Below are 14,194 nucleotides of genomic sequence, written 5' to 3'. Positions count from 1 at the left end.
TGCCGTAAAAAAACAAGAGTGAGATCTTACCATTTGCAACAGCATGGATGGATAATGAGAAGTGAAATAGGTCAGTCAGAAAAAGACAAATACACATATGATTTCACTCGTATGTGGAATTTAAGAAAGACCCAAACGAACAAGAGACAAACAAAAAAGCAGACTCTTAACCAAAGAGAACCAACGGGTAGTTACCAAAGGGGAGGTGGATGGGGAGACAGGGAAACAAAGGAGGACTGAGCAATGCACAGAACTGTTGAATCACTATGTTGTACACCTGACATCATGTTAATATAACACCATGTTAATCATACTTAAATGAAACGAGAAGAATAAAATTTAAAACGGCCCCGGGCAGAAGATCCGCCAAACCTTTTCCTGCTTGCCCTTCGTGCATCCAAACCGTGGTTAAGGAGGCGTCAGAGTCTCAGAGTTGAGGGCTAGGGCCACAAGGCACGGTTTCAGTTCCCTGCCTTTCACCTGCCCATGGTGTGCCTCTTTTAGACCCTGTCCAATGCCCCTCAGGCACGGTAGTCGTGGTAGGAGTGTTCAATGTCATCAGCTGTGGTACTTGGGGGAATAGGTTTACTCAGCATAATGTGTCCTGAGGCCCAATTACTCCCCAGGCTTCCTCCTGGATGGATGCCTCGGGAGACCCTCAATTCAATACAGATTATTCAAACTATTCTTATTCGGTGACACATGCTCTCAAGTTTCTTGTTCTGATTTTGTTTGAATGAGTTAAGCTCCTTTCAGGGTCCCCGCTTTCCTGAAATGCGGTGGGGGAGAACCTGGTACCGGAGAGACTGTGGACTTTGGAACGAGACAGCCACTGTTGAATCACTGCTTTGCATATGGTGCCACCTTACCTGACAAATGGCCGCAGAAACACCTGCCTCCACGCTGTGGTGAGAGAATGCACGGGAAATTGCCTGCCCAGCCTCTGATCCGTGGCAGGGACTCAGCAAATACGAGCCTCCCTCCTCTTACTCCCCTCCTGCCCAACTCCAGGCAACAGCCCTTTGCACTTCAACCCAAATTCACAGTTTTGAGTTACTTTCTTCTTCCTCCAAAGGCTTTGGATGCAGCGGCTTGCCGTTTCTTCTTTACCCACTGATACTTGGAAAGACAAGGCGCTCTCCATCTGCACTTTTCTTTCCCAGCTGTGCCAATTCGTCTGCAAGCTAGCAACCCTTTATTTTGCGGCTGAGTTTTGTAAGGCACAAGTAGGGGCGGGTACTTCCTGCCCTGGGAAATGGCCCAGGGATGATCGTCTCCGGGGGTTTATCAAAACTGCTGAATTGTGATTCTCTTTGCCAAAGCCCCTTCTACAGGATGTGGAGCAGATGGCGGGGTGGCACAGTCCTAAGCTGGAGACACGCGCTCACAAACGAAGGGGCTCTGATGAATACGCCAGGATGGTGTGCCTAAGTCTCCAAAGAGGGGAGGGACACTCAGTATAGACTGACAGGCTGGTTACAAGCAGGGCCCCCTGCCCACATAGTGCTTGTGGCAGTTCCATATACCGGAGCCCTTGTTAATCAATCAAGGTGTCAATCCAGATGGCCAGTGAGGAAAGCACGGGGCCACAGGTGGAGGGTTGGGTAATGGAGCTGGAACGGCCTTCTCCTGCACATAGTTAATGTATGAGGCGATATTCAATCACCTCCCAGCGCAGCAGTTAGAAGCCGCGGAGAAGCTAACTATGCACCGAATTACCACCCTGAAGACCACCAGAGTCGGGCTGCAGCTGAACGATGGTCCCAGACTGGTTCCCAACCATCCAACCAGCCAGGGAGGATCTCCTAGGGGCTGGATTAAGCAGGCCCACACTCTTCCTTCAAGCAGAAAGAGACGGCTGCAGGCTTCTGTCTTGTGCCGCTGAGCGAGGGCGTCAAGGGATCACTTTCAATCCCATCCCACTTTGAAAAAGGCAGGCCTTTGGGAGGGAAGTCAGCATGGGGGACCAGGCCAGGGCAAGAACGGGAATGACAGGGGCACTGTCTGGGACCAAGGCTGGGGAGCAGAACCCAGAGGGGGAGCACCCATGTCAGGGACAGCTGCATTTCACCCACAAGTAACTGTGTCACCCAGGGCAGACTGCGGTGGCTGGCTTTGAACAGGGTGGCCGCCTTGGCCACCCTGACTCGAGGCTGTCGATCCACACATCCTGGTCCTCGTGGGGCCCAGCTGACAAGTCCCCGCCAGCCCTGGAGACCTCTACACCCACTTGGGGATGGGTGGTGGGGGGGAGCTCTCAGACAGACACAGAGAGAATGGCCCATGTTCACAGCGTTCTCTGATTTGGTCTCTGAGGTCAGAGCGAGGAGCGGTTGGGACAGAAGGCACCCTATTCGTGGGCAGAAATGGTGTGCGCAAAATTTCAGTGGCGAGGAAAAGCATCACATGTGTGGGGAGTTCAGCAAAGCAGGGGCATGTTGAACAGGCATGTTAACGTTCACGTGTTTCAGATGAAGCCCTCATCACCAGCTTCCCCGGATCTGCTCCTGTGCTCAGGCCTCCTCACCTGAGGATGAATAAAGGGACTCCACCCTTCTAGTTACCCCAAGCCAACCCCCCGCCTTTGTTTTTAAATTAAAAAATTTTTTCTTAATGTTTATTTATTTTTGAAAGAGAGAGAGTGTGTGTGAGTGGGGGAGGGGCAGGGAGAGAAGGAGACCCAGAATCCGAAGCAGGCTCCAGGCTCTGAGCTGTCAGCCCAGAGCCCGATGCAGGGCTTAAACCCACGAACCTCAAGATCATGACCTGAGCTGAAGTCGGTCGCTTAACCGACTGAGCCACCCAGGCGCCCCTCAGAGCCAACCTCTTTAAAGTCACCTCCAGTCCTCTCAAACCCACATTCAAGGTCTCAGCGAGTCCCGTTTCTCCTCCTTCAGGCACCTCGCCATCTAGGTTTAAACCACCATGCACCATCCTGCGGGGTGCATTCCACTCCATCCTCTGAACTGCATCCCGAGTGACCTTCCAGAACATCACCACCCTTTTAAAATCCCCTCAGTGGTTCTCTACACCCCACAGGATAGAGCAAAACCTCCTTTACATGGCTTACAATGCCTCTTGGGATATGACCCCTTCTTATTGCCAGGCTCCTCCTCGACAACACTGCCCCCCACAACCGGCCCCCATATATACATACCATCCAGCCCATTCATTTGTTCATTTTATCAGTGACTCATGTATCAAATATGTGTTGAGGGCTTACTATGTGCTAGATTCTGTTCCAGGTACTGGCAATACAGCAATGGACAAAATAAATTATCTGTCCTGAGAAAGCTTATATGCTTGGGCGCAGAACGCCAAATAGGTAAACAGGCAAATACACAGTATGTCAACGATGATAAGGGCTCTGGAGAAAGGGAGGAGATGGTTGGCAGCGATTTCCAGCGCTCACCTTAATCCAAATGCCCCCTCCTTCCGGGCCAGGACCCAGCAGGGTCCCCCTCTGCCACCCCCTCCTCCCATCGAAGTTAGATGGGGTCACGTGACCAGTTCTGACCAATGGTGTGTGAGCCTTAGTAACGCGTCAGCTTAAGGCTAAAGTGTTTGCGGGCGTGAGGGCTCGCACCACCCACTTCCCCTGCAGCAACAACGAAAGAGGCTTCGTGAGCCAAGGTAAGGAGACTGAGCAAAGGGGGTCAGGGAACTACGTCATGAACAGGAACGAAATGGCGTAGGCCAGGCTTCTCAGACTTCGAAGCCCACACAAATCCCCCGAGGCTTTTGTAAAAATGCAGACTCAGTAAATCTGGGACTGAGCCCAAAAATTCTGTGGGTCCATAAGGCTCCCAGGTGATGCTGATGCTACTGGGCTGCAGACCATTTTTGGAGAAGCAAGCATGTAGGGGAAGTCAGGGAAGAGGCTTTTCAGAAGGAGAAAGTGGTTGGCCATGGGATCTTGCCCTGCAATGCCAGTCTGTCTCAGCAGGAGCACGGAGTGGGGAGGATTGAGGCTCTTGGATTTAGGAATTCCGGGGCAAGAAGACTGACTGCGCACAGTACCCAGGTTTACCTGGACCGGGTGATGCCATGATCTTTAGTCCCTACTATGGATTCTGAAAGGCAAGCTCTCTCCAGGAGGCCTTCTGGTGGAATGCACTACCTCCTTAGGGCCCCCAAGCAGGGCAGGGTGTCCCCTCTTCCACAGGAACAAGGGCAGGGCTGTCTGAGATGACCTCTAACTGATGCAGCTGGATGGGCATTCCCCAGGCTCTCCCTGTCCTGTGATGCGTCTGCACCCATGTCTCAACCACCCCTCTGCGGGATGCGGTCATGTCTGCGGGATGCGGTCATGCTGACGCCCGCCTCAGGGACTCCCTCAGCTGTTGTGAAGAGCATCTGGGACCCCCTTTGGAAGGCCACAGTGTGAATTCCTCTTGCAAGACAACCCCGCTTCTGACAAAGGCCCAGGACAGGGGGTTGGAGGGGATCTCCACTCCCCAGATTCCTCCAGCTCCATCCAAGCTCACATTCCTCAGTAAGTCCCTCAATGCTCTCCCCCATATGACCTTTATTTGCATCTCTTAGAACATCCTCCCAGCTGTCTTCCTCCATCCTCTGGCTTTCATCTGCGGCGGTAACAGTCGACACCCCTTTCCCAGAAGACACCTTGAAATCCTGTGCCTCCTTTCTCTACTCCCCTGTGTGGCAACATTTCAAGGCCTGGCTCAGATTCCATCTTCTCAGGAAGCCTTCTCCGATTTCCCTGACAGAGTGAATCTCTCCGGTCTGTAGGAAGCCCTCACCATCCTTTGCACTTCTGTGTCAGCATTTCCCAGAGGCTGCTTCTGTTAGTTGGCTGGTTACGTGTGTGTGCTGGCCAACCCATTTATGAGCTTCTGGGGGTGGAAGGCTTTGCCATCTTCGTCTCTGTATCTGGGGCTGCCGTGTATGCTTGTGCAGGTTGGACACTGCACAAGAGCCCCCAGCTTGGAGGTGCGAGGTAGTGGGATCTGATGTAGGCTGCACATTGCTCACCAAGCTGTGCTCCCTGGCAAGGGCCTGTATTGGCCCAGAGGAAAAGGTGGGTTTTCTTCTGTTTTATGTAAAGACGCTGTACAGACAAGGAGGGGCCCAGTCTGTACCCTTCTCAACACCTGAGCATTTTGCTTTGCAGGTGACAAGAGCTTCCTGAACGTTTGTGGGATCAATGCAGTCCTGTTCTTTGATGTGAGTGCTACACGGTGATTCAAGGCCACTGGTCATGTCCACACCCTATTTTCCAGCTCTGTCTCTGTGAAGTCCTTGAGGGATTTACTTTGTTATCCTGAAGAGGCTGCATACTTCTCTGACAGCGTGTAAGAAATCTGTCCGACATCGACCCCTTTCTGGAAAGATCTCAGCCCCTCCCCCACGGACAGCAGTCTGCCTCTCTCTGGCCTCACGTGGGGTCTTAGAGCCGGACCACATCTCTAGGTGGCTGGTGGAAGACCTATTACCAGTGAGGACTGGATCTAGCTGAACAAATAATTGTGCGTTTCTTTCCCTCAGAGTGAGAACTGTCCATTTTCCTATTTCCACCCTATTTCAGTCCAGCCCTTAGTGTTGTCACAACTGCCCGCTCTTTGCCTAGCCCAGAGGGAGGAATCTTATTAACAGGAAATTTCCTTCAGGGGTGTCCTTCAGAGGCCACTTGGACCTCCATGTAGGGAAGCCACAAATGGGAGGGAGGAGGGAGTGAGGGGTAAGCTGGCCTGTCGCGGTCCAAGGGATGGCTGGTTTTGAACGTGTACCTCACTTGGAGAAGCTGTTCCTGAAAAACTGAGACTCCCCGGGTGGACCTTAACCTTTCAGCCTCCTGTCCTTCTTCCTCTGTCTTTGCTCCCCCTTCACTTTCCAGGACCCACATCTCTAGATGTCTTGGCTGGTCATCTTCCTTCTAGAAGTCTCTGCTCTTCTGCCTTCCACACCATGGCATACTCCCGGGCTCTCTGTTTCACTTCCCTCTGGCCTCCTTCCTGCTTTCCTGTCCCTCTGCCCACCCCTCGAACGCTGGTGCGCCTCTAGTCCTACACTGTAGGCTTCCCTGCTTGGCCAATGTTGATGTGCCGCCTTGTAGCTTTTCTGTGCATCAACAAAGTACAAGTACACACACACACACACACACACACACACACACAGGTTATTTGTTTTTAATAAATATGGTATCCTAGTAGGTGTATGGACTGTGCTCTTGATTTCTAATGAGAGCACCATCATCTCCTACTAACTGAGGCAGAAGTCTAGAATCCTCCTTGACTCTCCCTATTTCTGTGCTTTCCAATTTAACCTCCTAAATAGTTCTGGAATTGTCCTTCTCTATTTTGACTATCTCTGTCCACTCATCACCTCCTACCGGGATTATTACAATCATTTTCTAAGATTGGTCTTCTGTCTCCAGGTTGGCCTCTTTCAAAATAATCCTGCATATCAATGAAATGGTTTTTTGAGATGAAATTTATATCACATAAAAGCCATCATTTCGATCATTGTAAAGTGTACAGTTGTTTCTGGTATATTTCCAAAGTTATACACCCATCCTCATGATCTAATTCCAGAATATTCGAGCAGTATTTTTGCAATTCTGGTCCTTCACCTATTGGTGGGATGTGAAAAAAATTTAATAGTCTTGGATCATTATGGTTTTTAAAAAAATTTTTTAAATGTTTATTTACTTTTGAGACAGAGAGAGAGAGAGACAGAGAGACAGAGCATGAGGGCGGGGCAGAGAGAGAGGGGGGGACACAGAATCCAAAGCAGGCTCCAGGCTCCGAGCTGTCAGCACAGAGCCCAACGCAGGGCTCAAACCCACAAACTGCGAGATCATGACCTGAGCCGAAGTCAGACGCTTAACCGACTGAGCCACCCAGGTGCCCCACATTATGTCTTTTTTTTAAAACAAAGTAGCCATAGAATAGATCAAGTAGAATAGATCATGGAGCATGGTAAAAGGTGAAAAGGGTAACTATTATTTCATGGAACTTTTGTTTCTGTTAGACTTTTTTTAAAGTATATTTGTGTGTATGTAGTATGTGTTTACTGTGGGTCATGTTAAAAAGAGGGGGAAAGGGAAAACCGCCATGAGTCTATGCTGTCTAGCTAGAGTACGTCTCTCCCCTCGCCTAATGCCTGTTCATGGTTCTCTAGCTTAGTCACTTGTTAACTAAGAAATACTCTTTGAGGGGCACTTGGGTGGCTCAGTTGGTTAAGCGACCAATTTATTTCTCCTTAGGTCATGAGCTCACGGTTCGTGGATTCGAGCCCTGCATCGAGCTCTTCACTGGAGGTGCAGAGCCTGCTTGATGTTCGTTCTCTCTCTCTCTCTCTCTCTCTCTCTCTCTCATTCTCTCTGCCTCCTCCCCACTCATGCTGTCTTCCTCTCTCTCAAAATAAATAAATAAACTTAAAAAAAAAAAGAAAGAAATACTCTTGGGGCACCTGGGTGGCTCAGTAGCTTGAGTGTCTGACTTCAGCTCAGGTCACGATGTTCCCGTTCATAGGTTCAAGCCCTGAGTCCAGCTCTATGCTGACAGCTCAGAGCCTAGAGCCTGCCTCCAACTCTGTGTCTCCCTCTCTCTCTCTGCCCCTCCCCTGCTTGCATGCTGTCTCTGTCTCTCAAAAATAAGTCAACATTAAAAATGTTAAAAAAAAAAAAAAGAACTCTTTGAAAGCATTATGGGCTAGCCACGGCTCTAGGTGCTAGGGACATAGCAATAAAGAAGGTAGATAAAAACCCCTGCCTTGGTCCAGTTTATATTCTAGTTGGAGAGACCTAATAAGTGCTCTGGAAGAACAAAATCAAACAGGGTCAGGGGTTTAGGAGTGTGGAATGAGAGAAGGAGGGTGTGGCAGTTTTGAAAGGAGGGTCAGGGCAGGCTTCACCAAGAAGTAACATTTCAACAAGACTTAGAGGAGGTGAGAGAATGAGCCACATAAGTATCTGGGAGAAGAGTGTTTTGGGCAGAGGAATAGACAGTGCAAAGGTCCTGGGGCAGGAGTTTCCTGGGGTGTTGGAGGGCTCAGGAAGAGCTTGTCAGAGTGTGCAGTGCAGGGCGGAGGCAAGAGAAAACAATGAGGTCAGAGAGTCAGCTGGAAGCCAGGCATGTGGGGCCTGTGGGCCACTATAAGGACCTTGGCTTTTACCGTGGGGAACATGAAGGCCACTGCAGAGCTATGAGCAGAGGAATGACAGGCTCTGGGTCACATTCTAACACGACCATTTACAGGATTTGTGCTCCTTAGGTTGGGGTTCAAGATCCCTTATATTTTGTTCCTGACTACTGTTCTACAGCCGTTTCTTGCTACTTCTATCGGCAACAGCAACATGCTCTCATGTACTGTGATGTCTCCCCATTCTGGGAGTCTCTCCACTGTCCCTCTCCCTGGAAGGTCACTCCTCTTTGGCCTGGCTCATCTCTACTCACCCTTTAGCACCCAGCCCAGATGCTACCCCCTGTTATAACCCCCTGCCCTTAGGCTGGGTGATGTGCACCCCCCCCCCCAGCTCTCTAGAACCTTCCACGTGTCTCTGTCAGTAGTTTACTTTATAGTACTGTAACTTCTGTGTTAGCTTTCCTGTACATCTCCGATTCCCAGGGGACATGGGCTCTTGCCTTTTGCATCTTGTGACCCCACCATCCATACCTAGAACAGTGGTGCATGTGGTTCAAGGATGCATGAATACACGAATTGCTGTTAATCCGCTGTTGCTTATGAGGACTCAGTGAGCTCAAAATCAATGGCTCAAGACCACAAAGTTCAATGCTCCCTGTTCCTTGCTCAGTGTACCTCCTCAACCAACACACTCCTCTCCTGGGTTCTCTGAGGCTTTCCTGGTGGAGGCGGGGGAAGGATGTGATTCCCCATCATCCCTGGAGGAGTTTAATAGATGAGACAAACTGCTCAGTTGGAGGGGTGCAGGTGGGGAAGGTGCTCCCAGAGGAGGCGGCATACCTAAGGTTACGCTGTGCTCATTGAACTTGGGGGTCCCCTTGCAGTGTTTGGCTCTGTATCGAGATAAGTGCACACTGATACTTCACCACGTCCATTGTATCTCCTCTCAATGGCAGATTCCCTTTCACCCAAGGTGCTTCCTCAATATTAGACCCAGAGAAGGGGGGCCGTCCCAGTGTCCCTGTGGCCCACGGCGCAGACGGGGCTTTGGTATTTTTGAGAGCAAACCTGGGGATTCTCCTCCAACATCTGGGGGAATCCTGCCCCCGGTTACCCTACCAAAGCTCGGAGGTTAGGAAGGGAGAGAATCAGACTCCCCCACTAAGTTCCACTCTCCTGTAGCGAGAAATACTCCCAGACGCACACAAGGACCGGACAGTGTTGAAAACGAAATAAGAATTCAACACACCATTTTTCTCCTGATGGAATCGTCAGCTTTCCTTTCTTTTTCTCCTTTCTTCCTACAGGCAACCAAGAATCTAACTTTTCTAGACATACCAGAAAGCCCTTCTTCCAATAATTTTTGCAGCCTAGACATACCGTTCTTCTTCCCAGGTCCATTTCCTTATAAATATTCCAAGGTGAGGCTGCCAGCGGGTGATTTATTTACAAGGGGGTATCATTTCCTGCCGCTGTGAGTGGTGTCCATGCAAATGGCTGACTACAGCTCTCACCAAACTCAGCCTCCTCATCTATTTTAGATGAGGCCAGGGTAATTCACTCCATCTCTAGTTTCAACTCCAGCCGAGCTAACAGGATTTCTGCTTTATAAGTGTGAAGAATATGAAAAAGGGGAGAACTACAGAGACGACAAGCCTAACGAGTGGCTACTCTGATAGCCACCATTACTCATGACATCTGAATGCTGCCACAGGAAGGGCAGACACACATTGAATGCCACAATGCTGGAGCCTCCCCCAAAGTCTCCCCAGCCAAAAAGGGAACATTACCAAAGGGACAAGGAGAGCCCACCTGCACACTGCCAGGCCAGTCTTACCAAAGCGCTGCTCTGTCCAAAGCCTTCCCGGGCCTCCTCATCCCCTCCCCCATGGTTCTGAACCTTTTGGGGATCGAGGACTCCTTTGAGATTTCCCGGAAGAGTATGCCTATGCCCACGTGTGGACCACTTCTGCTTGGGATCTCAGGAGATACAGTGGAGTGCGAGGCAGCAAATACTGAAGGAGGCCAGAAGGGTGGAAATCTTAGGGGACTGGGAGAGTCCCCTTAGGGGACTGGGGACTTGGCTACACAGAGGAAATGAGAAGTGCTTCGAGATAGGAGAGATTCTTGAAGGCGAAGGAGCTGAGATTCAGATGGCTCGCTTGCAGAGGAACAGTGAGGGGAAGAAAACTAATGTTTGTCCAACATCTATGTTCTAGTCACTGTGATTTGTTCTAGAGGGACAAAAACAGGTGTGGTCCTTCGCCTGAGGGAACACAGGGTCTAGCGGGCCAGGCAGCCAAGACCCAGGGTACCGTTCACAATAATACGAACCAGAAGCATCAGGGAGCAGTGGTCTGAACATAAAAGCCCGGAGGCTGTAGACGGGCTGCACTGGATGGGTGCCAATGCCCCCTGAGAATCCGCATCACCAGGGCAGAGGGTTGGCTGCCCCTTTCCGGTTAGGGGTTGGCTCACAAGGGCCGGGACCGGACCCTTGACTCAAATGGGTGATGCCTCAGTTAGGGCTTTTGGAGATCTTGTGGTTCCAGCTGGTTCCAGCCCCTTTGACCAGACGCAAGGTGGGGTCATATCTTGTTTTCTGGTGTGGTGACTCAGCTAACCAAAATAACTCGTGCTGGCAGGAGCTCTTTCTGCAACTTATGGGCTGAAGACGGGTATCCTGGGAAGGGCAAAAACTGCCAACCGGTGAAATGTGAGGACTCCTCCATCTGACTCAGCCACTAAGAGAGAGAGAGAGAGAGGCAGAGACAGAGAGAGAGACAGAGGAAGGGGGAGAGGAAGGGAGTGAGTGGATGCGAGGGATGGTGAGGGAGGAAGAGAGATGCTCTGGAACTAAGTGGGGCTTCCTCTAGTGCTGAGGATGACAAGTACCTCAGTTCCTGGCCCAGCAGCTGGGGAAGTCACAGGATGCTGACTTCCACTGAAAACAGCTTCTAGGTCCCAGGACTCAGAATGCCCTCCAAGGCACTGCAAAGCACACCTGCCAGGTGTTACCATCCTCTGAAAATGGATTCCTGTTGGGGCGCCTGTGTGGCTCAGTCAGTTGAGCATCCGACTTAGGTTCAGGTCATGATCTCACGGTTCGTGAGTTCGAGCCCCGTGTTTGGTTCTGTGCTGACAGTTCAGGACCTGGAGCCTGCTTCGGATTCTGTGTCTCCCTCTCTTTCTGCCCCTCCCCTGTTCACGCTCTCTCTCTCTCTCTCTTAAAAATAAATAAACATTTAAAAAAAAACCCTTAAAAGCAAAAAAGAAAATTGATTCCAGTTGGGTAGCTGCTCCCCTCTTACAGGACCCAGAAACTACCCCTTCAGTTGGCTCCTGTGTGGTCCTGCATGATCTGTTACCAGGGTCCTCTTGTCTTGACCCTCAGGTACAGGGTCTGAACATACACCTGGCTGAATCACTTACCAGGTGCCCTCTCCAAAGACCGCCTCATTCTGTGAATTGGAATCTGACAATGAGGAGGGATGCTACCTATCCTTCTTGGCCACTCACATCCAATCCACCCACTGAGGCTCACTCATTTCATTTCCACTTCTTGTAGCATCAGCAAAGGAAGCTCACACTTCAGAAGTTGGTCTGACACTATGCTGGGTGCTAACAACATCATTTCCTTTCAAGTAGACAGCAATCCTAAGACACAGAAATTGTTTAGCAGATGAGAAAGTTGAGTTCAAAGAGCGTAGGTGATTTGCCCGAGGCCACACTGTTGGTTAGGGTAGAGCTGGAATTTGGACACCAATGGCTTCTGTGGCCTTATGCCCAGTGTCACAGTCACATGTCTCCCTCTCAAAGTCTGACCATGGTGCTGGAAGCCTAGACAACTCTTCTGAAAATGAGGATTCTTTTATAGGAATAGCAAATGGAAGGAAGCCTTCTATCTGATGTGATTGGGACAGGTAGTTGGTTGATTAATAAAAAATTTTGGTTGTTCCGGGAAATCATAAAACAGGACACATATAATCTTATTTTGATGTGAATCCAAGGCCTCTCTTTTAAAAAAGAGCCCTCGGATGACCATTTTCCTCCGTCTGTCTCATATAAGCTCATGATTTCCATGTTCTGTTTTTATAAAGAGAAGAGAAACTCAAGTTACTCGCAAAAGAATGCGAGTGCAGAATCCTTCTATGTTTGTACAAAGCTCCTCCTCTGTGTGTGTGTTACAGTCATCTTGTCTGCATTTTATTCTGTAAGAATTTTTAGTGACTCACCTTTGTCAAGTTTTCCCAAAGCAACATGTGTGTCATAAAACAGCAATGAGTTTCTTTTGTTCCATACCCCTCTCTTGGGGTTAAGTTGCACAATTAAAATGTCAAGTGTAAGTGGCATAAACAGGTTTGGGAACAAAAATAACTGATTCTTGGTAAACATTTGATAGGAGCAGAAGTACAGGGATGTATCACAGATAAGCTCCTAGCTGGGGGCAGCGGTTGGTGGATTTATGCCAGGGAGTGGGGGCTGCTGAATCTGACCAGTTGGTTAAGGGGAGTTTGGTTAAGAGGCTCTGCACAGGACTGGACAGATCATTGAGGTGAGGATCAAGTGTAGACACCAGGTGTGAAAGGCTTTAGTGAAGTGGCATTCATATACTGCACCCACATGCCCCTCTCCCCCACTCACAAACCCTTCTGTCCTGGGGAACACTAGAGGGCCCCTGACCGGTGGACTAACTGCCTCTGTGAGTTTAGACAAAAGGCTTAATCGCCTCACCTAGGTTTTCTTCTCTATCACCCAAGGGATTGGGTGACACTGTCTTGAGAGGCTCTTATCGTTAGTTCTGAACATCTCAGGGCCAGGCTTCTTGTTCACGCTTTTCCTTGGGTATCTCTGTCACCCCCAGGGTCATAGCATGCCCCCCAAAGTTTATCAACAGCCTCCCCTGTGTCCTGGGTTGAGCAGGAGACCCACATTTCCTGCTATTGACTTGGATGCCGTACAAGCATGATGAACAGATGAAATTTCTTAGACCTACTAAATCCAAAGGTATATATTCAAACAATAATTAAGACCATGTGGTTCTGAAGCAAACAGACTCTCATATAACACTGTAATATATGATAAAGGCAGTATCACAAAAAAACAGTCGGGAAAGGAAGTGACGTTCAGCGCTGGAAAAGTTGGGTAGCAGTTTGGGAAAAAGTCTTTTAGACTCATATCTCAAACTATACAGTAAAATATATGTATACCTCAACATAATAAAGGCCATATACGACAAACCCCCAGTTACCATCATATTGAATGGTGAAAAGCTCAAATCTCTTCCTCTAACATCAGGAACCAGACAGAGATGCCCACTCTTACCACTTCTATTCTGCAAGTATTGGAAATCCTAGCCACCCCAATGAGGCGAGAAAAAGAAATAAAAGGCATTCAAATTGGAGAGGAAGAAGTAAAACTGTCACTATTTGCAGATGACATGATATTATACATATAGAAAACCCTAAAGACTCCATTAAAAAACTGTTAGAATAAATGAATTCAGTGAAGTTGCAGGATGCCAAATCAGAATACAGAAATCTGTTGTATTTCTATACACTAGTAACAAACTATCAGAAAAAGAAATTAGGAAAACAATTCCATTTACAGTTGTATTAAAAAAGAATAAAGTGCACAGGAATAAATTTAACCGAGGAATAAAAGACCTATACACTGAAAACTATAAGACACTGAGGAAAGAAATTGAAGACAGCACAAATAAATGGATATTGCATGCCCGTTGAAGAATTAATATTGTTAAAATGTCCATACTAACCAAAGCAGTCTATGGATTCAATGTAATCCCTGCCAAAATTCTAACGGCATTTTTCATAGAAATAGAACAAATAATCCTAAATTTTGCACAGAATCATAAAAGGCCCTGAATAGCCAAAGCAATCTTAAGCAAGAACAACAAAGCTGGAAGCATTATGTTTCCCGATTTCAGACTATATTACAAAGCTACCGTATCAGCAAAGTATGACATTGGCAAAAAAAACAGACACATAGATGAACAGAATAGAAAGCCCCAAAACATCGAGCTCCCCCCCCCCAATGCCCCCGCAATTAGGCTCACACTGACAAT

The sequence above is a fragment of the Herpailurus yagouaroundi genome, unplaced genomic scaffold (genome assembly GCF_014898765.1).
Source record: "Herpailurus yagouaroundi ecotype Mexico unplaced genomic scaffold, PumYag 184, whole genome shotgun sequence".
Classification (NCBI taxonomy): Eukaryota; Metazoa; Chordata; class Mammalia; order Carnivora; family Felidae; genus Herpailurus; species Herpailurus yagouaroundi.
Note: the sequence above shows the minus strand (reverse complement) of the source record.